Source organism: Periplaneta americana, chromosome 6 (assembly GCF_040183065.1).
Source record: "Periplaneta americana isolate PAMFEO1 chromosome 6, P.americana_PAMFEO1_priV1, whole genome shotgun sequence".
Lineage (NCBI taxonomy): Eukaryota > Metazoa > Arthropoda > Insecta > Blattodea > Blattidae > Periplaneta > Periplaneta americana.
This window is the reverse complement of record NC_091122.1, coordinates 142,649,162-142,676,027: the sequence shown is the minus strand read 5'-3', so window position 1 is coordinate 142,676,027 and position 26,866 is coordinate 142,649,162. Positions and strand designations below refer to the sequence as shown.

General features: G+C 35.4%; 1 protein-coding gene across 4 annotated transcripts in view; it reads right to left on the bottom strand.

Moving 5' to 3' along the window:
* The window catches only part of tty (tweety), a 167,186-nt gene that overhangs the window by 86,166 nt on the left and 54,154 nt on the right, over positions 1-26,866 (bottom strand). Inside the window, exon 2 of one of the 4 annotated variants that reach the window (XM_069829201.1) lies at positions 5,412-5,513. The exons of the other annotated variants lie outside the window; for them this stretch is intronic. The gene's annotated coding sequence lies outside the window, so the exon portion shown is untranslated. The remainder of the gene's footprint in view (positions 1-5,411; positions 5,514-26,866) is intronic. 4 annotated transcript variants of the gene reach the window in all.

Genomic DNA, 26,866 nt, shown 5'->3' with positions numbered 1-26,866 from the left:
AGCAACGACGAAATATACTCTTTGCCAACGATCATGACTCTCTTTGCTCCTATTTGTTATTGTCGTTGCTTTCATACATGTAGCTAACTATAAAATCATTTTAGATCATTAAGTTTTGCCATAAGTAGACCTATGATGTAATAAAATATATATTGACATAATTTTAAGTATAATATAGGCCACTGCCTAAATCTAAATAGATATTATCTGTCCTCTTTAATAAATGGATCTGTTATTTCGAAAACGTAACATGTACTGTTCTGTGAAAATTATTTCAGTAGCATTTACAATAACCAAAAATTTCTTATCCATTTCTATAGATGAAATATGCGACTTATTTTATGATTTTTAACAACAATATGTTATAGGGAAGAGTAAAAAGCACTCTGGTTAAAAAAGTAACATGCGCGAAAATGTCACATGTTATGTTTTCGAAATAATCAATTCAATTATAATTCCCTTGACTTTGATATGTAGCTAACTGTAAAATCATTGTTATTAAGTTTTTCATAATTATTTTGTAATAAAATAGATATTAATATGCTTTTAAGTTGTATGATGTAGTCCTAAATCTATACTGTAAATATTTTGTAATAAAATAGACATTGACGGAATTTAAACTACATGTATAATAAGCCTAAATCTAAATACATATTTTCTATCATCTTTTTTCGAACAATGTCCTCCTCTTTTAAGCTTTGTGTCCTCTTTTTTTTATCGATTTGAATCTGATCACCCTAGTAATAGCCTAGGAGGCTGGTCTATCCTACACCTGCGATGAGATGAGATGGTTATGGAGATTTTTTGGAATGCCACAGGAGAACCGGAGTTTCCGGAGATCGAACCCGGGTCCACAATATAATTCACAATTTTGTATCGATTATGAACACACAAATCATAGTGACGATTTTTTTGTAATCTAACATATACAGGGACATCATTTTATTTTTACTTCAATTTTTATTGTACCTGAGTTTTTGAATGTACTTCACTCCCACCCCTTCTACTAATGAAGTTCAACCGTCCTCCACACAGATCTAAGACCGCATATACAGTCATAGTAGCCTTACGGTCATAGTAAACAGTATGTTCCAAAAATATGTTCGCGTTTTGCAGTGACGAAAGAACTTTCAATATTGAATCATTTTCGTACAGGTACTGTCGTCCATTTGCCTACGTCGTATCCCGGTTTCCCCCATCAGCTTTTATTCCCCAGCTAGTGGCTGGGCTGTCTTAGCTCTTTTCTGAGAACATTAATTTCTGTTAGGAATTGGACGTCTACGTAATATTATACAACTGTTTAAAATAATTTAAATAAAAGGACCTCGTTAAGTAATTGTCACGTGATTTCCTCCCTTTCTACGACCCTACGACATAACCATTTGGATGGACAGTAGATAGTATGTCTGAGTAATTTTATCTTTTCGGATTGGGAAAAAGTGAAGATTGAATTTACAGTACGTAAGGTACTCTTTTATAGAGTAAGTACAGAATTATTTCAACATGAGTTACTAGTACGAAGAACGAAACTGGTAATTGGGATTAGGTACAATAGTCTATAGTGCGATAATATGCACATTAGAACTGAAGCCTGTATCGAAATGAATGGCCACCATTTTAAAAAATGTGTTTAAATATCCATACTATGATTATTTTTGAATTTAACTTCATTCTCTATATTGTACGCTAATGTGCTGTAGATAGTATAATATACACTGCATAATGAATACGTCCACATGGACAGCTCAGTTCGTGAGTAAAAACACTCATTGTTAATACTGTACTGTATTTTAATTAAACAAAAACCTAATGAAAATGATCAAACTCAAAAGCGCAATATTTCCTAGTTTACGTAAATGGATGAACTACTTTTCTTCCCTCATATACCTAGTAAAGTGATTTGTTTGTACATTACGCCAGTATCATCGAACTCCAATCGTGGAAGGGGGTAGCAAACGGCGTTGATCCAGAGGTATTGGCAAGTTAATATTAAAAATGTTAGTAAAAATAAAATGATGTCCCTGTAGTTTGGCGTTGGGGGAGGTGGTTGAGAGGTCTGAATAAATTAACAGCCCTATACCGTAAAGTAGAAAAATTTCGATTCATGTTAATCAGGCAGTAAGCTCGTTCCTAATTGCCAGTAAATTGGAGATACAGTTAAAGCCTGCCATAGCAATCATCTGTCATGTTTGCAAGTCCGTACATGATTCCATTATTGTATCTGTAGCGCTTTAATTCACCGATCCACACAATTTGAAACGGAACTCGCCGAGTAACAGAAGCTCACTTGTAGCTATCAGCTACACTGTGTTCACTGGCTGGTTGTGACGTTCAATAATTGAAATACTTCTCCTGCACAAGTGGTGCGTGCGACAGTTGCGCCGGGTCATTGCTCCGCTACCCCTCGGCACTCATGCAACGGGGATGGATGGCGGGCAGGTCAAAGGGATGTGGGGGCGCAGGGACGTAACCAACTACCTACTGTTAATTTAATGGGATTCTCAGTAATTTTTTCTTCTTTTTTTATATTTCACATTTCACGGAGTCGAAATCGATTGCCGCTTACGTAGAACACAACTCGAGTCACGAAAGGGAATTAGTAGTCACCACGACAGTTCCTTCTCGGAACTCAAGCGTCACTTTCGGACACGAGTCGGAAAACACTCTTTTCTCACATATAAAAGAGTTGTTTATTTTTATTCTTCTTTTTTTTCTTTGTTGACGACACGTCAACGTACGGCGCTTTTTTTAGTCTAAGGGTAAAATCTAAGGTAACAAGTCTTAGACAACTGTGAACTGTTTACGCTCGATGTAAAGTGTGCGTGACCTGTAAACCATTCAATAATGTAAAGCAGAATCTATTTCACTTATTAAGAAGATGGTCCCTCATTCATACAATGTTAGAACCAATTTCAGCTCAAAAGAAATAACGTTTACGACTAGCAGGATTTTGATTTTCGGGATGCAAATTTTAACTCTTGTGATATAGACATGATTAATAAAACGTCAGATATTCCTTCATATAACGATTTTTTTTTAGATTAAGGAGATATGTTATCAGCTGAGTAAATAACAAATATTTTGTGCGAGATCGTGCGTATTTGCTTGTTATCTGCACAGAACCAATACGCGGTAAGTGTGAAATACCACATTCAGTATTCCCAACGTAACACACAACAATTTCCCTCTTCTTATTGCTTAAGCGCGACATTCATTTTACTGCTTTAGGCTTTTAACATATTATTTTTAGAGACGTTTAACATAGTAATAATTATAAATTGGAAACTTACCACTGCAATTTCACCTAAATTGCAATGTTAATTATTGTTTTTAAATATTTGCAAAATTAAGTAAACTCTACAACACCACAAAAGTTACTGCATTTGTAATGCAAGTAACATTAAGGAAGCCGTGAAAAAATCAACAAGATTCCAGATGCGGATGTTATTACTGCAATATGTTATATAAATAATATTGTTAAAATATTAAAATGAAAAATAAATCATTACATAACCTTACCGTTTGTTTTAAGTTCGCATTTATAGACTGGGGGAAAAAAAAGACAGACGTATATCACGGCCTGCTGGAGCATAGTAAACACAGAAAACATTTTATAGCAACAATGTTGAAGAAAGATATTTTGGTTCTCCGAAGTTGCCGTCATTAAACAGAAACCAACATGGAGATTTCATTGCAACTAATTAGAAATTCGTCTTTCAGGTATGTAATAAACGATCTTCGCACAAAATAATGTACGATACACGAGCGGTATGTTTGTTTTCATGTTCTCGGAAATTAAAAAAGCTCAACTACGTTTCGCTTTTTCAATCTTTTCCTCGACCATGAAAACGTTACCGCTCTTGTAACGTATATCACTATTGTGAACTTTTTACCATGAATTATAAAATTTATTTTTTTTTTTTTACAGAAAGAATTATTATTAATGAAAAAAAATTCGAAATGACTATTACACTTGTACTACGTCATACTACTTTTGATCAATAAAACTGTACGAAAGGACGTGTTTCAACCAATCATAGCTGTTCATCGCTACAATTTTATCATTTCCCTAACATTTATTTGTTTTATCACTTCCCTAGCATTTGTTTATTTTTATTACTTCCCTAGCATTTGTTTCTTTTTTCGCCAACATTTCAAAACGCAAATTCTTTACGGTACTATAAAACATGCTCTGCAATCGTCATTTGTTTCCAGCAAAGATAGTCAACTGAAAATCGTGGTTCCGTTCAAAAGTTTTGTTGAAGCTAACATTAGTGAAATAGAATTTTAGTAAGTCGATGAATACCTGTTTTATTGTATTAGAGTACTTTATTTCTTCTAATCTTTATATAGGCTACTTTCTTCTGTTTTTATTACCTCCCTACTATTTGTTTCTTTGTTTGCCAACATTTCAAATTGCAAATTCTTACGGTACTATAAAATATGCTTTGCAATCGTCATTTCTTTACCGCATAGATAGTCTACTAAAAACAGCGGCTCCGTTGAAACGTTTTGGTGAAGCTGACATTAGTGAAATAGAATTTCAGTAAGTCAATTAATATTTTATTGTATTAGAGTATTTTATTTCTCATAATCTTTATTACTTTCTTCTAATCGTGTAATAGTCAATTAAATCCTACTCTAGTTTTGATTTTCTCTAGAAAATCAAAACGTCTAGTGACATTACTGTTAATAAAACAGTGCAAAAGACAGAGTTTTTCAACACACTCATTATGATTAAAAGGGAGAAGAACGCATTTAAAACTAACACAAGATATAGAGGAAACCAATTTTCCCTGCACAAATTGCACCCCCCAAATAAAAAAAATTGTAATTACCATTAGCAATTAAAGTTCTTTTAATTATAAAAATTATGTATTCATCTAGAAGTATTGTCTAATCACTATACAAAATTCCAGTACAAAATTAATTCAGGATAAGTAGAAATTAAATTTAGAATTTTATTAAACTTATACCAGCGAAAGGTACCCCTTTAAAGTGGGTACGCAGATTCAATGAGCAGGAAAGACAAAAATTGAGCAATGATGAAATAAGAATGAATCTTACTGTAAATTCTCTCTCAAGACGCTCACATGATTTATCGGTTTAAACGTTTAGAAAAAATGAATAAAATGCCATATTTAATAATATAAACTATTGTGTACTTTATTTTATTGGGTTTTATTTTTTAATTTCATGTTTTCTTATCCGTCCAAGTCGAGGAATACCGATGGTACCTAAATAATAATGGAACAGTTGCGGGTATAATATTTAATTAATTTATAAATTTCAAGTAAGATATTATGGTTAAAAATACATTTTTCTCTTCGATGATCATGCTATTTAACGAAATAATATATTACTTAATAAAGAAGTAGGTTAAGGTATATGGCCGGCAATGAATGACTTACGGCAATGATCTACTGTGTTACTTTCCATCGTTCATATGGACATATGCCAAGGGCGTGACTTTGACGCTTTACCACGGTCCTCATTCAGTTTTAAGAATATATCTGAAACAAACCAAGTTCCAACCAATGTTAGCCATAATATAGAGTAAAATTAAAATATAGGAGTAGATACTCCACCACTAAGAAGCTTTCACTTTCACAAGAACAGGTCCACTGAATGGGCGGAAGACCATGCAAGCCTTTTCCTGTGAAACTTTTTATGAATGTTCTATGACTGTATAATTAAGACATTTTAAATGGCGTAGTTGTAAATCGATTAACAACGTAAAAGTAGTATCCAGAAATGTTATGACGCACGTATCTTATTAATAATTGCCTCCCTTTTCTTGCTACTACATGAAGGCAAAGATCGATGATGGCGCCAAACAATAGACGGAAAATTGGTATACATTTTACGACTTCCTTTATCGACTGCTAATGGTTTGTACCGGTCAACTATACACTTCGTCAGACGATAAATGGATTGATGCACAACATTTTATGACTTTCGCAGTGAGGGTTTTGAACTATCATAATAATGAAGAACGGTAATTGGTAGTATTGGAATGTGCAAAAGTGTCATTTCTAATCGGACAAAATGACTTTCAGATTTTAAATAAACCTTGTACATCGGTAACAGACAACCCGGTTTCTGTTTTTTTCCCATCTTATCCCTGTCCAAGATTACGGCCGTACAAACATTTAAGACGGCAACATTTCACAGATTATTGATAAGAGGTCATACTTTTTTTATTTTAGTAGGTTATTTCACGACGCTTTATCAACATCTTAGGTTATTTAGTGTCGGAATGAGATGAAGGTGATAATGCCGGTGAAATGAATCCGGGGTCCAGCACCGAAAGTTACCCAGCATTTGCTCATATTGGGTTAAGGGAAAACTTCGGAAAAACCCTCAACCAGGTAACTTGCCTAGACCGGGAATCAAACCCGGGCCACCTGGTTTCGCGGCCAGACGTGCTGACCGTTACTTTACAGTTGTGGACAAGAGATAATAAAATTCTTGATGCAAATACATGTTATGATTTGAAACATCTTTTGCCTGACCATAGTTAAACTAGTCTATTCAATTCGAAAACTGGAATGTCATCTTGTGTGACGACAACCGTAAGGAGAAATTCAGAGAATAGTCTCACATGTTAGTTGACTAGAAAATAATACATACGGTAAACACATTACAAAAATGGAAGAGGAGACATGCTACGTAAGTTTTAAGAGTTTCGCAACAATTCAGTTCCTTTATCATAGCAAGTGATATTATCATTTATGGTTTTCTTAAAATATTACTGAAAAGATATATTTTATTTATTTATTTATTTACTTATTTAACCTGCTCGAGATAAGGTCATCAGGCCTTCTCTTCCTCTCTACCAGGGGATTACAAATACAATATTAAGAATACAATCACAATTAATATTAAATTTACAAATACAATAAAAATCAAAGTACTACAAGATTAACTGATTAATAAAGGCTAGACAGTTTATTGTAGAAGTTAAGAAGAAAGAAAATTTTTTATTAATTACGTAAAAATTAAACCTACTCTACAGTATGCAGTAAGGAAATGCTTAATAAGTTTGTTTTTGAACACTGCTAAATTCCGACAGCCTCTGATGTCACTGGGTAGGATACTCCACAAGCGCGATAGCGAGATTGTGCATGATGATGAATATGATGTCTTATGTGTTGAAATCATTTAATATGCCTCAAATAAAAATACAAATTTTCATTCTTTGGATTGCATATTAGATTTCTCCATTCTCGTGAATACGACCGGCCGAAGCACACCAGCAGACCGAACATAAGGCCGTTTAAAATGTCTTACTGGTTTTTAATCAACTCGATTATTTTATCTATTAATGTGAGAAAAATTCGTTCCGGCACCGGGAATAGAACCCGGGACTTCTCAGCTGTGCTCTCTTTCCATCTGAGCCATACCGAGCCACGATCCACGGCGCTGGCAGAAATCCTCTCATTGTATTGTTTTAGTTCACAAGCTTCACTTCCAACAGAGTATTGTTGGATGCCTATGCAGTAGGGCGAAGTTTGTAATGTTTTGATATCTCCTCTAATATTCGAACATTGCATGACACTAATACCTAGTAATCAGGTGATTGGGCACCAGGCAGTGTAACATTTCCATAGCGCATAATATAAACACATCGATCGAAGACAATTTTCAACCTAAGATACGCTTGAAATGACCCAGACGACCGGTCGATCGTGATGTTTCGGCGTTTTTTTTTTTTTTTTTCATGTGGACACGCGGCAGCCAACCTGCTGCGTATAGTATTCAGCGACCGACCGCACGTACTATCATGACCCTCGATCGGTTGTTTTTTTTTTATTGGAATGCAGGTATCTATTACATATACAGTACATTCTCTATAATTCCAAAATTAAAATTTAATTTATAAAACTGTACTATACGTAATTAATTTTTTTCGCAAATTTACATAAAATAGCTATATGTATATTGTAATCATTTTTAATATTTTACTACTTAAGGAAATAGACATTTAAAAGTGATGAAGCTGTTAAAATACACTAGTGGTAGGCCTACATTGAACTACTTTTTTTTTTAAATAAAAATCTTTAAAAACCTTTCTTCAGTGGTTCATCCACGCGTAAAAATGGGTTTAAATGAAATGGCAAAACCTTGACAATGAGCTAGCACTATCCCGTTCTCCGCTTTTCCTCCCTGTTGTGTGGTAGCTTCCGGAATTGAAGACTTCGACTAAATTCTCAACGAAAGTAGAAATTATTTTGTAACAGTACGGTAATTAGTTTATCTTAGCCAAACGTATTTTCATTGATACTGTCAACAAGTAAACCATCTCATTCGAGAATTTATTCTACGTAATAGAAAAATCACAAAGAAAATCGTGTGAAGATTCTTGAAGTTGACAGCCAATGCAAATATTCAGTATCAAATGAAGATCTTTTAACGTTTTATTTCAAATGTTTTATTTCATGTCCATTATTCTAGGATAAATTTACTCGTAGATACTGAATATGAATACAATAAAATTCGACCAATAGTTTAGGAGAAATCCCGACATAGACAACCATCATGCCAAAAGCAACTAATCTATTTATTCATCAGGAACGCTGAAAACGTGTTATTTTCGTAAAATCAACTTCTGAAATATCACAATACTTTCTCTAATAAAAGAGTAAGACAGAAATATTGCTTTCTAAAAGTGAAATAAAAAAAAATATTTCATTGGAGAGGTGTACCGCTATACGAATGATGATCATTAGTGCTGATGGACTTTGCTATGCGGTAGGAATTGTGACACATAGGTAAAGAAAGGCATCTGCAAGAATGTGGCCATAAATGTGAAAAATCTTTAGTACTTGTGGTGACTGTCCCGCGTCGTAGCGTCATGGAATAGTTTAAGGCATCATGCCTATACTTCGTCCCATAATGTCTGAAAGAAGAAGTAAACATTGCCGACAGAGGAGGAGAGAAGTATAATTGCTATTCAACCAATAGCAGAGGTATCATTCCACCCTTGTCTTGAAGTTGGGCGCGAGTAGAACGCTTCAGACCGTCCAACTTTAAGATAAGCATGGAATGAGACCTCTGCCATTGGTTGAATAGCACTTATACTTCTCTCTTCTCTGCGGGCAATGTTTACACCTCCTGTCAGATATTATGGAACGAAGTATAGGAAAAGTCCGGTTACGAAAACCAACTGGGGTGAGGAGGAATCATCGTGTTAACCACACGTTACCGTACTCGTTAAATGATCGTCCACCTCTGCTGAGACATGTGAACGTGAGGTCAGCAGCCGGTTGGTCAGTTGTGGCTCTTCATGGGCTGTCACGCCATGAATAATTAATAAAGTGATTATTTTAACTGCTTTGCGATGTATGTAAGAAAATACCGGTACGTAATATTTAATGGTATTTTGGTAGGCTTATAGATCTTTTGAAAGAGAAGAGAGGAAGAAACGGCGGGGGATATGAATAAAAGGAAAGTGACGGATATGGGTTCGACGACGGAATTCACAGAACGGCGCGGCAGTGCGAAAAATCTGGAATTATTGAGAACCAAGGTTATTTCCTAGAGGATAAAGCGATAGGAACACGTAATCGATTCAACTGTGATAAGGATAAGATATTTTGAAGCTTTATATGCCACTCCCTATAGGCCTGCACCTTAAAAATGTGTATATAAAGTGTAGAAGTGTAACTTCGCTAATAACTGCCACATAGAAAGTTAAGCAGCATTTCCGTTAGCTGAACTCGTCACTATTAAAGAAATATCAAGTTTCTCAGGCAGAAAAGATTCATAAAAACATCATACTGTTTTTTTATTTATACAGAAATACCATAAGTATATATTTCTCTAGTTACGTACCGCCAAAAATGTTGAATATAAATAGCTACAGATACAAATGTTCATACGAGTTGTATGGTATGTAACGTACCTATCTCTTCCTATACAGTTTGAGAAGATATTTTTTTATGAAGTTTTGGTAAAGTTGAGAAAATACAGTCCTTTTCAGTACTTATATTGCAACAATGTAAATCATTTGTAGCATCTTTTAATTTATCATTATCCGAAATATAAAGAACAAAACTGTAGCAGTACAAATATCGATTTCAAGACTTTCATAAAAAAAATACGCATTTCTAACATATCTAAAAAAACATCACTGTGGTTTTCGGTATGCCGCCTGTCTATGTATGGCGATTTTTCCTGACGGATTTTATTCATATTACATATTTACGAGTCAATAGTCTCTTTCTGGTAATGACTATGACGCATCTGAAATGCAATCTTTTCCTAAAATTTAATTCAAATTCATTTAAAATGAATAACACAACAGTTATTCACTCAAAATCGTTTGTAACGCGTTTTTTCTTAATTCTTTAAATATAAGATGAAATGAAAAATGGTTGTGAACCTACAAACTTCAAATAAAAATGGTAGAATTTATATATATATATATATATATATGTAATCCTAGTTGCTATGGAAATAAAGACAAGTCACTTACTTACAAATGCTTTTAAGGAACCCGGAGGTTCATTGCCGCCCTCACATAAGCCCGCCATCGGTCCCTATCCTGAGCAAGATTAATGCAGTCTCTATCATCATATCCCACTTCCCTCAAATCCATTTTAATATTATCCTCCATCTACGTCTCTGCCTCCACAAAGATCTTTTTCTCTCTGGCCTCCCAACTAACACTCTATAAGCATTTTGGATTCGCCCATACGTGCTACATGCCCTGCCCATCTCAAACGTCTGGATTTAATGTTCCTAATTATGTCAGGTGAAGAATATAATACGTGTAGTTCTGCGTTGTGTAACTTTCTCCATTCTCCTGTAACTTCATTCCTCTTAGCCTCAAATATTTTCCTAAGAACCTTATTCTCAAACACCCTTAATCTCTGTTCCTCTCTCAAAGTGAGAGTCCAAGTTTCACAACCATACAGAACCGGTAATATAACTGTTTTATAAATTCTAACTTTCAGATTTTTTGAGAGCAGACTAGATGACAACCAAATAATAACAGGCATTTCCCATATTTATTCTGTGTTTAATTTCCTCCCGAGTGTAATTTATATTTGTTACTGTTGCTCCAAGATATTTGAATTTTTCCACCTCTTCGAAAGATAAATCTCCAATTTTTATGTTTCCATTTCGTACAATATTCTGGTCTCGAGACAATCATACACTTTGTCTTTTCGGGATTTACTTCCAAACCTATCGCTTTACTTGTTTCAAGTAAAATTTCCGTGTTTTCCCTAATCGTTTATGGATTTTCTTCTAACATATTCACTCATCCGCATAGACAAGCAGCTGATGTAACCCGTTCAATTCCACACCCTGTCTGTTATCCTGAACTTTCCTAATGGCATATTCTAGAGCGAAGTTAAAAAGTAAAGGTGATAGCGCATCTCCTTGCTTTAGCCCGCAGTAAATTGGAAAAGTATCAGATAGAAATTGGCCTATACGGACTCTGCTGTAAGTTTTACTGAGACACATTTTAATTAAACTAGTTTCTTGGGAATACCAAATTCAATAAGAATATTATATAAAACTTCACTCTTAACCGAGTCGTATGCCTTTTTGAAATCTATGAATAACTGATGTACTCTACCCTTATGCTCCCATTTTTTCTCCAATACCTATCGAATAAAAACATCTGATCAATAGTCGATCTATTATGCCTAAAATAGCACTGATGAAGACAAGTCACTACTCTATAAAAACTTAATTTTTCTATAGGAAAAGTCTACAATGTACTCTCAAAATAACTACAAACATTTCTTACCACAAATAATCTTGTTAGAAACTTTCAGGCTTAGTTTTGTAAAATGGTTATTTAAAATGGTTGAGAAGATCTTTCACACAAATCCGTGATATTAGTCTGCTTTGATGTTGCAAAATACTCCATGAAATTTCATTTCAGTTATGCAAACGCCGAAACCAGATTACTCGTTTCACAGATTACGTGAATCCTATGTGAAGCAGTCTGCTTTGATGATAAAGCGCATTACATTTCTTCCCCAACTGGAACAACGACCAAAAGAGGAAATTAATTCTTAAACACGTTCTTGGGCGCATTCCAGTTTATTGACTTTCAGAAAGCGCAGGTGCAGAGCTCAATGCTCGGGCTTTATCTGTGAGGATATTTTATTTAACTAAATTCTTGCTCGCTTCGTCTATACGGAATGCAATTCGCTTCTACGTCATTGCAAACAATTTAACCTGGATACGTGCATATAACTCAGAAGCTAAGTCGATCAACATGGTTTCAAATTAAAAGATACAATTTGTCCACTATTGTCTACAGTTACAATCACACGCTCACAGCAATAATCGCATATTCTTTTAGCAGACTGTAGTGATTTATTACATTTTTGTTAATTTTATAAAACATTTATATTTATCCTGTAGATCAGTGGTATTCAATCCACGGTCCGAGACCTGCATGCAACATTCGGAAGATACTTTTGTTGCCAACCCCATAGAGTTAAATGACCAAGAATGTGTAACAATGCACAAAGCGTAACCATAATATACAGAATGATCCAAAATTATGTCCCCATTTTTATTTCAATGCTGTTATGTCAGTAATAATATAACATCAATGATTCTACTGTTATACAGGGACAACATTTTATTTTTACTAACATTTTTAATATTAACCTGGCTATAGGGGAGAGAGTCGGGTAGTATCGGACAGTGCGTTTCTTTCATCTACCACCATATGGTAGTACCTGAATGACATGGTTACGTTTCTCTATGCGACATCACAGAAACATAACCATGTCAATCAGGTACTATCATCGTGTAGTAGATGAAAGAAACTCACTGTCCGATATTACCCGATGTCCGATACTACCCGACTCTCCCCTACCTTTAGAGAATCGGAAACACAGTTTGCTACCCCCTTCCACGACTGTAGTTCGATGATACTGGCGTAAAACACAAACAAATCGCTCTACTAGGTATAGGAGGGAAGAAAAGTAGTTCATCCATTTACGTAAACTAGGAAATATCGCGATTTTGAGTTCGATAATTTTCATTAGGTTTGTGTTTAATAAAAAAAACAGTACTGTTTTAAGAATAAGTGTTTTTACTCACGAACTGAGCTATCCATGCGAATGTATTCATTATGCAGTGTATATTATACTGTCTACAGCACATTAGCGTAAATATAGAGAAAGAAGTTAAATTGAAAAATAATCGTAATATGAACATTTAAACACATTTTTTGAAAATGGTGGCCGTTCAATTCGATACAGGCTTCAGTTCTTTTGTACATATTATCGCACTATAGACTATTGCATCTAATTCCAATTGCCAGTTTCGTCCTTCGTACTAGTAACTCATGTATCTACTCTATAAAAGAGTACCTTACGTACTGTAAATTCAGTCTTCACTTCTGCCCGACCCGCACAGATAAAATTACTCAGATATGCTATCTACTGTACGTCCAAGTGGTTATGCCGCAGGATCGTAGAAAGGGGGGAAATCACGTGACAGTTAATTACTTAACGAGGCCCTTTTATTTAAGTTATTTTAAACAGTTGTATAATATTACGTAAACGTCCAATTCCTAACAGAAATTAATGTTTTCAGAAAAGAGCTAAGACAGCCCAACTTTTACAGAGGGGCGAGCAGAAGCAGGTGGGGGAAATCGGGATGCGTCGTAGGCAAACGGACAGTACCTGTGCGAAAATATGATTCAATATTGAAAGCTCTTCCGTCACTGGAAAACGCGAACATATTTCTGGAACGTAATATACTCACTAACTCAGTGCTGTTTACTATACGCGGCCGTGGTTCTGTGTCGAGGACAGTTGGAACTTCATTAGTAGAAGGGGTGGGAGTGAAGTACATTAAAAAACTCAGGTACAATAAAAACTGAAGTAAAAATAAAATGTCCCTGTATTATGCTCTATTCTATGCCATTACATAATTAATTGTGGTGTGGCATTCGAGGTGATATTCTTCTTGGTCCGTACATTCTTCGTGGAACAATGAATTCGGTGAGGTACGTGCACATGCTAGAAAATTTTGTTCATCCCATTGCTACTACTTTGAATGATGTGAACAATGTGTACTTTATGCAAGATGGCGTGCCTCCGCATTTTGATTAATTTCACGAGAATGGTTTGGTATTTTTTTTCCAGGCCGCTTCATCGGACGTGGCGGAAATGTCGAGTAACCACCAAGGAGCCCAGACTTAACCCTCTTGGATTTTTTTCTCTGGGGGTACTTGAAAGAGAAAGTGTACGTCAGAAAACCGCGTGATTTTGACACTTTGGAAGCAGTGTTTAGGGAGTAATGCGCGCGCGTGCCAAGAGATATGTTGCAGTGGGCTGTTGGGGACATTGGACCCCGACTGCAACGGTGTGTTGCTAATGCTGGTGCATAGGTTGAAATATGAAATGGCAAAGCCCATAGTGCATTATATAATTGAAAACAACCGTGTAACCTCATTATTGATACATATAAAGTGTAAAGAAAATAGGGACATAATTGTGAATCACCCTGTATATTCATAGTTCATTGTTAATTTTACTTAATTGCGTTCTCATTACCACAGTTAAAAGACCCAATAAATATAAAATTAATATTAGTCGTTTACAAGCTACAGTAGGAGAAGTATTGCCATCATCTGACCTTATCATGCGCCGTGGGTATCACTAGAGCCCGGATGTTTGACATGGTAAAGGCAGCTAATCTATCAAATAAGTTTACAGTAAAATGGTACATTTTACTTGTCTGGACCACGCCTTTCATCAAATCGCGGAGGTGTGATCAAAATTTGCAGAAGTAGATAGACTTATTTCCACAGTAAAGAAAATATTTCTGAAAGTACCGTTCCGAACTAAATATTTCAGACAAGGCCCAAGACGTAGCTTTTCTCCCATAACCCGTTTTAATACGTTGGGTTATGTAGTTGACTGCATGCATATATCATTATGGCAATTTTCAGATAGAGAAATAGTGAATAGCTTCGATAGGGCAGATGTGTTAAGGCAATTGGAAGTGCACAGGACCTGTTTTCTGATACTCGACTGGAAGGTAAATTGGCTTACATTAAATCAAATTTTGCATTTTTGCCAGAAACCTTAACTCTCCTAGAAGAAAGTGTCATGGCATTGGACAAATCAATAGAGTTAGTCAGAAACGCTGAAGATTGTAACAAAATGTTAAAGGTGAGATTGTGGACACAGTGAGACAGAAAATACAATTTGTATTGAGTAAAAAAAAAAAAAAAAGGCTACAGGTACTTATGAGCAAGTATGCGAAATATCCAGTATTTTGTCAGGAGAAGACTTCAGAATTGACATTTTTAAGAGGATTTAAGAGCCAGTGACATTATGTTTTTCAAATATGCTCCCATTACACCTGTGGAAGTAGAAAGAAGTTTCTCCAAGTACAAAACAGTTTCAGCTGACAACCGCCGATATTTCTCTTTTGATAACTTGAGGATGACTATGGTGGTGTATTGCAATGCTAGCTGTGGTATGTTTAGTTATTAATTGTTTATATTACTTTAATAGAAGTGACCTAGTGATAATTATTATTTCAGTAAGTAATATAATAATTCCACTAGCAAACTTTGTTTTACTCGTACAATACAGGTAGTCTACTTATATTTAGTAATCATTAAACCATAATTTTACATTATTTTATATAGACCAACATTAGTAATACTCGTTACGCCATTTTTTTATTGTTTTAGGTCATTTTAAGAGAATTTTAGGAGAATTTCATGGGTCATTTTTTTGGAAATAGAGGCGCTGCGTCTGTTAGGAGGAGGAGCACGTTCTCCATTAGGCCACAATATACACATGGGTTTATCGAACAATTTGCATATCTGAGTGTTGTTAACTGTCTGCAAACCTTTCAGGTTAGAAGAAAAAAATTTGTCTTGGACTATTCGTTTCAAGGATGTCTATCACTACATTAGCTACATAACGGCCCTCTGAATCGGTAATCTCGTCAATTGATACAAAGAATTTTTCCCGTTCATTATTCACGTATTCGGTTTAATGTGTATTAGTAACATTTTATTACGTAGTTTTTAAGCAATGTTGATTCGTCTGGAATTGTAAGACCAGTGTGGCGTTCAAGGAAATCATGTAGTTTAGAATTGCTTAAGTTTTCCTAGCGGAATACTCGCACTAACAAACACATCAACAGTTCTTCATGGAAGGATAAATGACTTTAATCAGTTATTTCCAACAGGTTAACCTGTGACGTCAGAGCGCGTTTCCCCTCTTGGAGCAGAAACTGGTAGAGCACGTGAGGGAGGGTAATGTTGTGTTCAACGAGTTAGAAGAGAGATTATAGAGTGGCCAAGTTGCCTTGTGCAGCGCTCTTAGCGGTGCCTCCGCGAAACACGGCAGAAATGGAATAAGCGCCTTCCGTTGTATAAATTCGTCTGTTTACAATGTTGTGTATACGGAGATAGGAGTTACGAAAAAGAAAAAAATATATATGCCTCTTGCGTGTGCTGCATATAACTGCAATAGCAGAAGAAAAAAAGACAAATGATATATCATATTCAGATATATTTCATGAAGTTAAGTACATAGTTTTGTTAAATAAGCAGCATTTTTTCATGTGGAAATGTGTACATACCGTGTGTACAGTATTTTTCTTTTTCTTGCAGATTCCCTTTGAAAAAAAAACTGATGAAACAGTGGGTAATAAATATGAAGCGAGACAAATTGTGTCCCTCCGAGCATAGCTTTTTGTGTTCACAACAATTACTGCTTATAGAAGACGACGATGTACTGTAGCTTATAAAAAGTAGGCCTATTTCGAAGACAAACGATAAACCAAATAAATGCTTCACTAGTAATGGACTTAAATTATATACGGATAAAACCACTACAATTCCTTTTCAAAGCCAGTTAAAACCTAATAGCAATAAATTATTAAAATTGTATTGAATTTCGACACTGGCATCCAAAATTCTGCAAAACTCTCGGATAGGCCGTATTGTTATTAGTATTTTGACTGGAGGGACATAAAAGAACATAATTATAATCTGTGGCGCCCAGACAGACCAGCCGGCTGCTGGCCTCACGTTCACATCCCGATAAATTGTAAATTACGGTAAAAAAACACTAAAAGCGTATCGGGTCTTGTTTTACTCAAGTTACAAGCTTAGAGGTAAAGAGATCGTTTACTACAGTTAGGGCCTACTTTCATTCTGTAATATCTTATGGTATAATAAATAGTTTTGCAACGTGTAGATACTGGGAAAACAATTTAATAAAATCATCCGAATCATACTCGTTCATTTTATACGCAGTCTTGCAGGTTGCATTTAAAAAAAAACTTACGAATATTAACATTTCCTTTGGTATATTTGCTGGAACTCTTGCCGTATGTACAGTAGTGGCAAAAAAAACCGGACCGACCCTTGTAGCTGATTTCAGAGCCTTGTTCACTCCAGAGCACGTTAGACTGGTAACTAAGACTTTCGTGGTTCGAATCCTGCCTGGGAAGGAAACTTTTTTTTTTTGTTCTTTATTCAAATTTATTCCCAATACTTTTCGATTGCAGCGATATTTTACTACTTAATTAACTTATTAATTATTCCCAGAACATGAATTTTACCAGCAATCGAAAAGTATTGGCAATAAATTTGAATAAGGAACCAAAAAAAAAAAAAAAGTTTCCTTCCCAGGCAGAATTCGAACCACGAAAGTCTTAGTTACCAGTCTATCGTGCTCTGGAGTGAGCAAGGCTCTGAAATCAGCTACAAGGGTCGGTCCGGTTTTTTTTTTTTTTTTTTGCAACTAATGTACATGACAATTTTGTTCCGTTAGGCTATTCTTTTAAGATTTCCGAATAGCTCAAGTGTTTTAAATTGAGCGTACATAAGTTCTTTACTTTATATTAAGTTACTAGCACGTCAGTCAAATTTTTGACGAAACACTAGGTTTTTCCACTTCAGATTAACTGGTTTATGCAAACGAAATTTTGACAGCTTCTCGACTCCAACCATACTTATCGTCACGTCCACTTTGTTTTAGACGCTTATTTTAATGGCGGACGCTTTTTCAATTTTCTTCAAACATGGCGGCGCAATGGCCACTCTATAATCTCTCTTCTACTATGCTCCAACCACGAGAAAGTCTCTGCCGGATGAGACGAAGGGGGATAATGCTGTGAATGAATGTTGATGTCATAAAATGTCATAAGGTCACACACGTGGGTACTCTTATCTTTATTGGCTAGCTCTCACAGCACAAACCATAACATTGATACAGACATATTGATATTACCCTAGTTACAAAAATTAGATCACAGTTAATCTCCTGGTCTTTTAATCTCTTCATACAGGAAATAACATATGCAGGAGAGCGCATGGTTTTTAAACTGGCGTTATAACGGTAATATTATTTATCTACTTCGTTCCAATAGATGAGGCAATAGTAAGCATATTCCTTTCACGGTTGATCTCCTGGTTGGAGAACAGTAACTCGTTGGTTGTCTCTCCGCTATTTAAACATCCCCATCCCTTCCACTGCCACTCCCCGTACTTTGCTTTTATAGCTATCAGCGTATTCCGAATCTCACCGAACCGGTGGACAACAATGACGTCACGCTGCAGCGAAATAGGAACAAAACTGCTGGAAGCTTCGATGGCTGTCATGGCGGCTGTACAAGTTGTCTGTGCTAAGCTAGCAAGATTTTGCGAAATTTCCGTACTGTCATCTCGTTCAAAGAAAAAAGAGCATGAACAATTTATTTCTTGAATCGGTAGTAATAACCAGACATCGGATTCTAGGGCAAATGCCTATTTTGTTTCTTTAGGAGAAAAGTAAAAATAATTATTAATATTTGTGTTTCATGGAAATTGAAAGGTATTCAAAGAGTTTTATAGTGCCCTAAAATGCCCTAAAACGGTTATTAGAGCCTAATTTGTTAATATTCGCCTAAAAATGCCTAACTCACTGTAAAGTTTCGCATTTTACTCTTACTTTTTATAATTTATACATGCAGTCACTGCGAAATTTAAGGCATTTAAAAAGTGGAAAGTTTGCTTCACACCGGCCATGAAACCATTGATAAAGGAAACAAAATGTTTTGAATCTCACGACACTCGCAATAGATTTCACCGAATTTAACATGTTTGGAGGCATAAATGCCGACAAAGAACCAACCTTAGTTTTGAAGCAGGCAACAATCACAACATGTGCTGCTACTGATTCAGAGATATACTATACTATAAAAATGACTGTTTTCGGTCTGAAACCGATTAGCTGTACTGCCCTTCAGAGTGTCACAAAATCACAATTTTTGGAGAAAGAGTGTTTTTGAAATATTTATGAAAAGTCGTAAAACTGCGAATTAGTAGGGTAAACCGTTACAAAATATTTAAAAGAATGGCCCTCCTAGTGTTAACACTACCAGGAAATGCAACAATAAGTGGAACTTTGTATTTTTGTCCAATTGAATCTCAATAACAACGGTTCATTTGAATGCGCGTTAACAGTTGCTCTTTCTCTCACCTTATTTGTGTTGAGAAGTTTTGAGCGGTAGGACGTTTTCCTGTGAAGTTTAACGCGATAATGCCGAAAAATATAAGTGCAAAATCTACATTGATCCGGCAATGGCTAACAGAATATTCAGAATTCACTTATGATGGAAAAATAATATTCTGCAGATTTGTAGCAAACAGGTAGGCTATGTAACAATAGTTGAAATATATAAATTCTATTAATTTTAATGAGTAGGCCTATAATATTTATACATTGACTGAGCTATCCTGAGGTATAATTCTTTTTAAGACCACTACACTTTAACCTTTTAAATTCCGATAGTTAAAGTATTTGCAGGTCATTAAAATTTTGATTGTTCGAACCCACTAACTTTGTGATAGAAATACGGCAATACAACAATTAGGATGTTATTTTAATTCAGTTTACTTTACATTTTTAGATTTCGCAAGAAAAGAAGTGCCACCTAAAGCAGCATGTGCAAGGAGCGGCTCATAAGGCTAAAGCTCAGCAGAAAAATCAACTGCAACAAACTTTACTAACACAGCCTACTTCATCCAATCTCAGCAGCAATTTCTATGCTGATTTAACCAGAGCGTTTGTTGCTGCTAACATTCCCTGGAATGCAATTGAAAATCCGGTTTTAAGACAGTTTTTACAAAAATACTGCAAACAAAATATCCCATCTGAGTCGACCCTAAGAAAAAATTACTTAGACAGAATATACAATGAAACTTTAGCTTCCATTCGGGAGGATATAGGTGATTCTTACATATGGGTCTCTGTGGATGAAACCTCAGATCCTATGAATAGGTATATAGCAAATATGGTAGTAGGAAAACTTAGTCCTGATGGACCTTCGATTCCACACCTCGTATGTGTTAAGGAACTTTCGAAAGTGAATAGCCAAGCCATTGCTTATTTTGTAAATAAAGGCCTACAGTCTTTATACTCAGGTAATATAGACGATTCTAAAGTTCTGTTGTTTTGTACTGATGCTGTCTCATACATGGTTGCTGCAGCTCCACTTCTTAAAACATTTTATCCTAACTTCACGCATGTAACCTGTCTAGCACATGGCCTTCACAGGGTTTCTGAAACAATCCGGAATGAATTTCCTCTTGTCAATTCGTTTATTTCTAACACAAAAAAATGTTTTTGTAAAGCCCCATCCAGGATTTCAATATTCAGAGAGAACTTTCCAGATATCCCACTCCCACCTCAGCCGGTTGTTACACGATGGGGAACCTGGATTCAGTCAGTGGTGTATTATTCTAAGTATTTTAAAGAAGTTGTCACAGTTATTGATAAATTACCTGAAACTGATAGTGCAGCGTGTGTGAAAGCAGTGAAAGATTGTCTGAATGACTCACGAGTGAAAAACGATATTGCCTACATAACATCAAACTTTTCTTTCATACCTGCAAGCATTGAACAATTAGAACGTGAAAAACAATCTCTTTGTAGCCAAATAGCAATAGTAAAGGAAGCTGAAGTGAACATACATTCTGCTTTGGGCGAAACTGGGAAAAAAGTTAACTTAAAATGAGTAATCTTGATATCAATAATCATTATTTCATTAGTTTCAGTATATTAAATTTGTGCAGCTCTGTTTATAAATATAATATAGTATTCTTTTTTAATGTTTAAACATACTTTTTTGTGCGTATTTTAGTGTATAACTAAAAATTTCAGTGAAAGAAATAAGTATGATACCTTGATGTGCCTAAAAATGCCTATTTTCATTAAAATAGAGCCTAATTTTACAAATTTTGAGCTTATTTTAGGCGCCTAAAACTACAATTTTTAGTGCCTAAAAATCCGATGTCTAGTAATAACTGATCCGTTGACATGTTCGCTCATAAGCCATTAACATATTTTTTTACGTTGTGCTCATTACAAACAATACAGTAGAACACATCGCCATGACACAACAGTGCACGATGTCATTCGTCTGCTAATTCCCGCCCTATACAAGAACCAATCAGATTCACTGATGGCGGCTGATGGAGACTGCCACCACCTCTGCAAGCTGATGGAACCGGTGCGACACCGGTGGAGCATCAGTGACGTCATTGTTGAAATTCGGAGTTGTAATTTTAACTGACAAAATCCTCTGACATAAGAGTCGTGTTGATGGTACACCGCGGAGTCCAACTATATGTACACATACGTGTGTCCAATATTGAGTTATAAGCCAGAAGAACGATGTTTGAAGCAATTACAAAAAAAGTGACTCAGAATCAGAGTTTAGGTTATGCTATTTGCTGATTGTAATTCCTTCTCTGATGATGCTAACAAATGTGGTGTCTGTTTTACTTACATGACGTAATACGGATACAATATCAAGGTTTTGTGGTGACGGTTATAGATACCAACAAGCCTCAACAAACAAGTTCGTTCCATGAGAAAGTTTCGTCATTATGAGTTGCATGAAATAACAAGAAATCAAGGAAAGGTGCAAGCAATTTGCCGAGATTATCCCATGGAGACATATACGCAGAGAATGTAAAGTTATTACGTATTTGTGAGAGACAGCTACGGAAAAAAGGACACGCTCTGGCAAGGCGATATGACGTAATTATTCGCAATGTGCATAATTTTATTTGATGTTATCACGCAACGCACTTTAGTACAGACATAACCAACGACACAATAAAATTGCTCAGTCGAGTAAACGCAATATAAGACAAACGAGAACATTGGTCTACTTAATAATTATTATGCTATAGCGTATTACGCAACGATATAGCCAGTTACAATGGCTCAATCTATGCTGTATTCAGTTGCATCTTCGGGTTTTCCATCATTTGCTTCATACTGACACGTTTCATCGCGGCGGAAGAACGGCGTTTATTTTTACTGAAGTTTCAAGTAACTATATTGTCACAGTTTACTCATTTCTTCGTCTCGCCCTTGGTATTTCTAAAGAAAGATGAGCGTTCTATCTATTCGGATAAGATAATTACAGGTGTGTACAGATAAGGCTTCACTGAGTAAGATTATAGAAAGTAAAACGAATGTAAAATTTTGTAAAGATTTTTGCGAACGAGATCATACACAACCAACCACAGCAAGGAGCGAAGCACTGGAAGTAAACCCATCTAATTAATCATTCGTTTGACAAATATCCTGTCTCGAACAAACACATTTTAGACCTTTAAAAATGAGTTTCACGAAGCTGACAGATACTTTCTTATTACACGTTTCTGCGAATGGTATCAGCGCTCATAATTCATTTTACTGAACTATTATTCAAAAGACATAGGCTTACATAAAATTATTTAGTATGCACACAAATAAAAAAGTCAACTACTAGCGAGTTGAACTCCTGAATCAAGACTGCACTCTAAACTGGGTTCGAATCATAGGCAGAGAGAGAACCGTTTTCTTGGGGGTGAGGGGCAAAGCAAAACTATAGAATCCCTATATAACGGGGTTATAGAGGACATCATTTACCTCCTCCCCCCGTTATAGCTTGACTGTGGTACAGTATATCGGAATATGATCATTTAATGACGGTCTTTTCGGGAGGCATGTTTCTTACAGTGTTACATCCATATCCGCGATGTTTAGGGCTTGAATTGTAGGTCTACTATAAATTATAATAGAGCATAACTTAAAACAATCTTCCTCTTTTTCTCTCTCGTACAGAAACTTTTTTATATGAAGCTTATCTTCGTGAAGATATCATATGAAATGTAAACTCCAATTATTTTATTTAATCTCGTCTTTAAGTTTACACAATACCGGGATCACTTTTCTTCTTCCCGCATTGTTGTGCAGTATGTCATTCATACATCTTCAAGTGGCGGCCTGAACACCTGCAGACTTCTAACACACGAGTACAGGCTGTTACAAAAGAAACATTACAGTGCTCACATTCCTCAAATGAGGTATAGGAATTCTTATACATTCAGAAATTTAAAATAAATATTATAGTCCAGACACATCTGAAGACATTAATTCATCAATTTAAGAACAGAAACTTAATCATAAACCAAAGCAAAAAATATATTTTGAATTCAATATTTTCTAACGTTAATAGGAAAAAAAAAAGAGTTCAGGCAAGTTTGGGGTGTTCAGATTCCTCTTTGGTTTCTTCCGAAGGTCTCTCCCCCTCAACAGTAAAGGAGAATGACTGGTAATCCCTTGCCGAATTCTCGGACTGATCTCACTATGACCAGTTCCATTGATGCTAGATAACCTCGCAGTTTATACAGTGTCATTAAATGACCAACAAGAAAAAACATGCGAGACACTTTAACAGCAGAAGAATTCAGTAATTCCAATGCCGTCCGTAGACATCGAGAGTCGAACCCAACAGTCACTGAGCTAACATACAATGCTGATACAATGACAATAGTAACATGTTCCCGCCAGTCTTAAACTTGTGAGTCTCGAAATGGGTGACATGGTCCGAAATAAATATGTATAGTATATACACATGCTGCTGACGACGATGATGATGTCACTACGAATCAGTGAAGTTCATGATATAATGTTACATTTTTCTCAAGTTGATTTATACAGCCCACACCCTACTTTTCTTACTTTTGTCAGATCACTGGTGAGACGAAATCTTGCAAACTTAATGGTGGCAATAATGAAATTCTTTAATGACAAATAAGTTACATTTTCTTAATCATATTTCTGTATCGGATATCAGTTAACCAAATTAATAATGACAAAACACAATGCTCAGTAACAATGATTTCGAAAAGATTAAGTCTTTGGAAATATCTTAAATAATAATAATAATAATAATAATAATAATAATAATAATAATAATAATAATAATAATATGTAACGTGTAAGTATATATTTAGGGACCGTATTTTTTAACGAAATAAAATTGGTGATATCGGTGGGTATTGTGTGAAATAAGTTGTCAATTAAATCTATTACGTTACGTTTAACATTTTGTTCTTTTCTTTTCTTACCCATATTACACATCGGCATCGCTAAGATATGGACTAAGCATGGTTTCTACCAGCGGTTCCCAACCTGTGATTTAAAAGATGTCCGCGGAACCAAGGTGTGATTTCAAACGGTATTTCAATAAGCTTAACTTTATCACATCCTCTAAGTTTGATCAGTTTTCTGATTTTTTTTTTTTTTTTTTTTTTGTTTAACTCAAACTTTTAAAACGAAGTTTAACAGGAATGAGTTTGCCTGAGTGATTTCTCTTGCCTTGCAAGTGTTGCGTACTTCGATATTTTTATGTTTATAAATTCTAATCTTCAGGATGTGTTAACTGTGTTCACCGTCCAGGATAAGACTCAAGCCACGATAAAGAAATTAAACTTGTAGCACAGTCTAGTATATATACAGTCACGAAGCTTGAGTTGTGAGGATGCTAGGAACAATAATTGTTACGATGTCCATTCATCAATCCAGCCATTCATCATCAGTGTCGTAGATTATATTTTTTCAATTGTCGGTCTTGAATTGCAACTGGCTATTCCAATGCCTTCCTGTGCATCCCTGACCTCTTCTTCAGTTTTTGGTCGATAATAACTTAATATTTGATTAGAATAAAAGATGTTCATTCTGCCAATAAAGTGTCCGCTTACACGCCATTTAGACTCAGGAAAGAAAGGGATCTGAAACTATCATTTCTTCTGAACTTAAGCACCACAGTAGTGATCAGTGGTCAGCAGTGGCGCTAACTTATATTGGGTCCGTGAGGCCCGTGCCAACCAATAATTCGTGCTATTATTATTATTATTATTATTATCATCATCATCATCATCATCGTTATTGGTGAGATTTATTTAGGCTAACTTATAACTTATAGAGTTTGAGCCCAACCAACATTTTCCAAAAGTTGGCGCCACTGGTGGTCAGCACTACGCTTCGGCAGCTTTGTACCTCTAGTACTCAAATTTGTAGAGGCTGAGTGGATCTGGGAGTCGTTCTGAAGTTTTAACCAGATGAAAAGTCTTGCCTTAACCAACGACAGTTATAAGAAAATTATTTTCGGTTTACCAGGCTCAAACTGAAAATAACACACATGAGTGTTAGAATACTTACTGATTAATTCTATAAGGAAATGAAGGGAATGAACTCATTCGATAACAAGAACTCAATTCCTAAGGAAGATTCAGCCACTTGGGGCAAGATAATTGGTCTTCAGCATAAACTAAGGTTGCCATTACTAGGGGGCGGATGTTGATGAAAAGTCATCTTCTTATTTTTCATAAGTTAGGACGATACCTATTAATGCAGAAATCCTTTCTATGTTAATATCAACGTAAAAAAATAATTTCTTATATTGCATTTTTTGACGTTCTTGAACTAATAGGTCATTTTTACATTTTTTCGGCATTATTTGATCATTTTTAATATTTTGAAGAACTTTTAGATCATTTTGAATGCATTTTACTTCCTTCTTTACATATAGGCCTGTTAAATCTTTTTCTAAGCAAACAGATCAGTAATAGGCCCTATTAGTAATTACCTACTGAATAAGCACCTGTGGAGTAACGTTAGTGCGTCTGGCCGCGAAACCAGGTAGCCCGGGTTCGATTCCCGGTTGGGGCAAGTTACTTGGTTGAGGTTTTTTTCCGGGGTTTTCCCTCAACCCAATATGAGCAAATGCTGGGTAACTACCCATGCTGGACCCCGGATTCATTTCACAGGCATATCACCATCTCATTCAGACGCTAAATAACCTTAGATGTTGATAAAGCGTCGTAAAATAACCAACTAAAATAAAAAAAAAAATAAAAAATAAGCAACATAACATGAAGTTTGAGTTTTATAGTTTGGAACAGACTCCAAAGTCCATCCCTCATTCCACTGAAGGCTTCACCTCACACCACAGAATATAAAATGCTTGAGGGCTTTGACTGCTACTGTTCTTTTGTTGGTACGAGGCTGTCTTTAGAACTTATGTTTGGAAGGGGTGAAACTTTCAACGTTTCCTGGACACTAGGACGTTGTGTCCCCAATATGGTTCGGAAGGGATGTACTACAGTAGACAGTATTTTTAACAGAAAGATTGCAAGAATGCATGCTTCGCCCACAATTTTTGTCATTTACACTCCCCATCTGGGAGTGCGAGTACGATAAATAATATTTAAATGTCATTTTCTTTTAATTTCATGTCATTTTTCCATTATTTTAAGGGAATTTTATTGATCATTTTAAGTAGATTTTTAGGTCATCAACATGTGCCCCCTAAGTCATTACTCATAAATATATTTAATAACAATAATAATAATAATAATAATAATAATAATACTCGTAAATAGTATAATGTATGTTTTCTTGGCTCTTAGTTATTAGTAGGGCTAGAATTCTTAGGCAAATAAATATTTTATTTGCACTGTAATAGAAACTCGTAATTGTGTTTTAAGTTTCGGACAAGGTCACCCGAGCAAGTATTT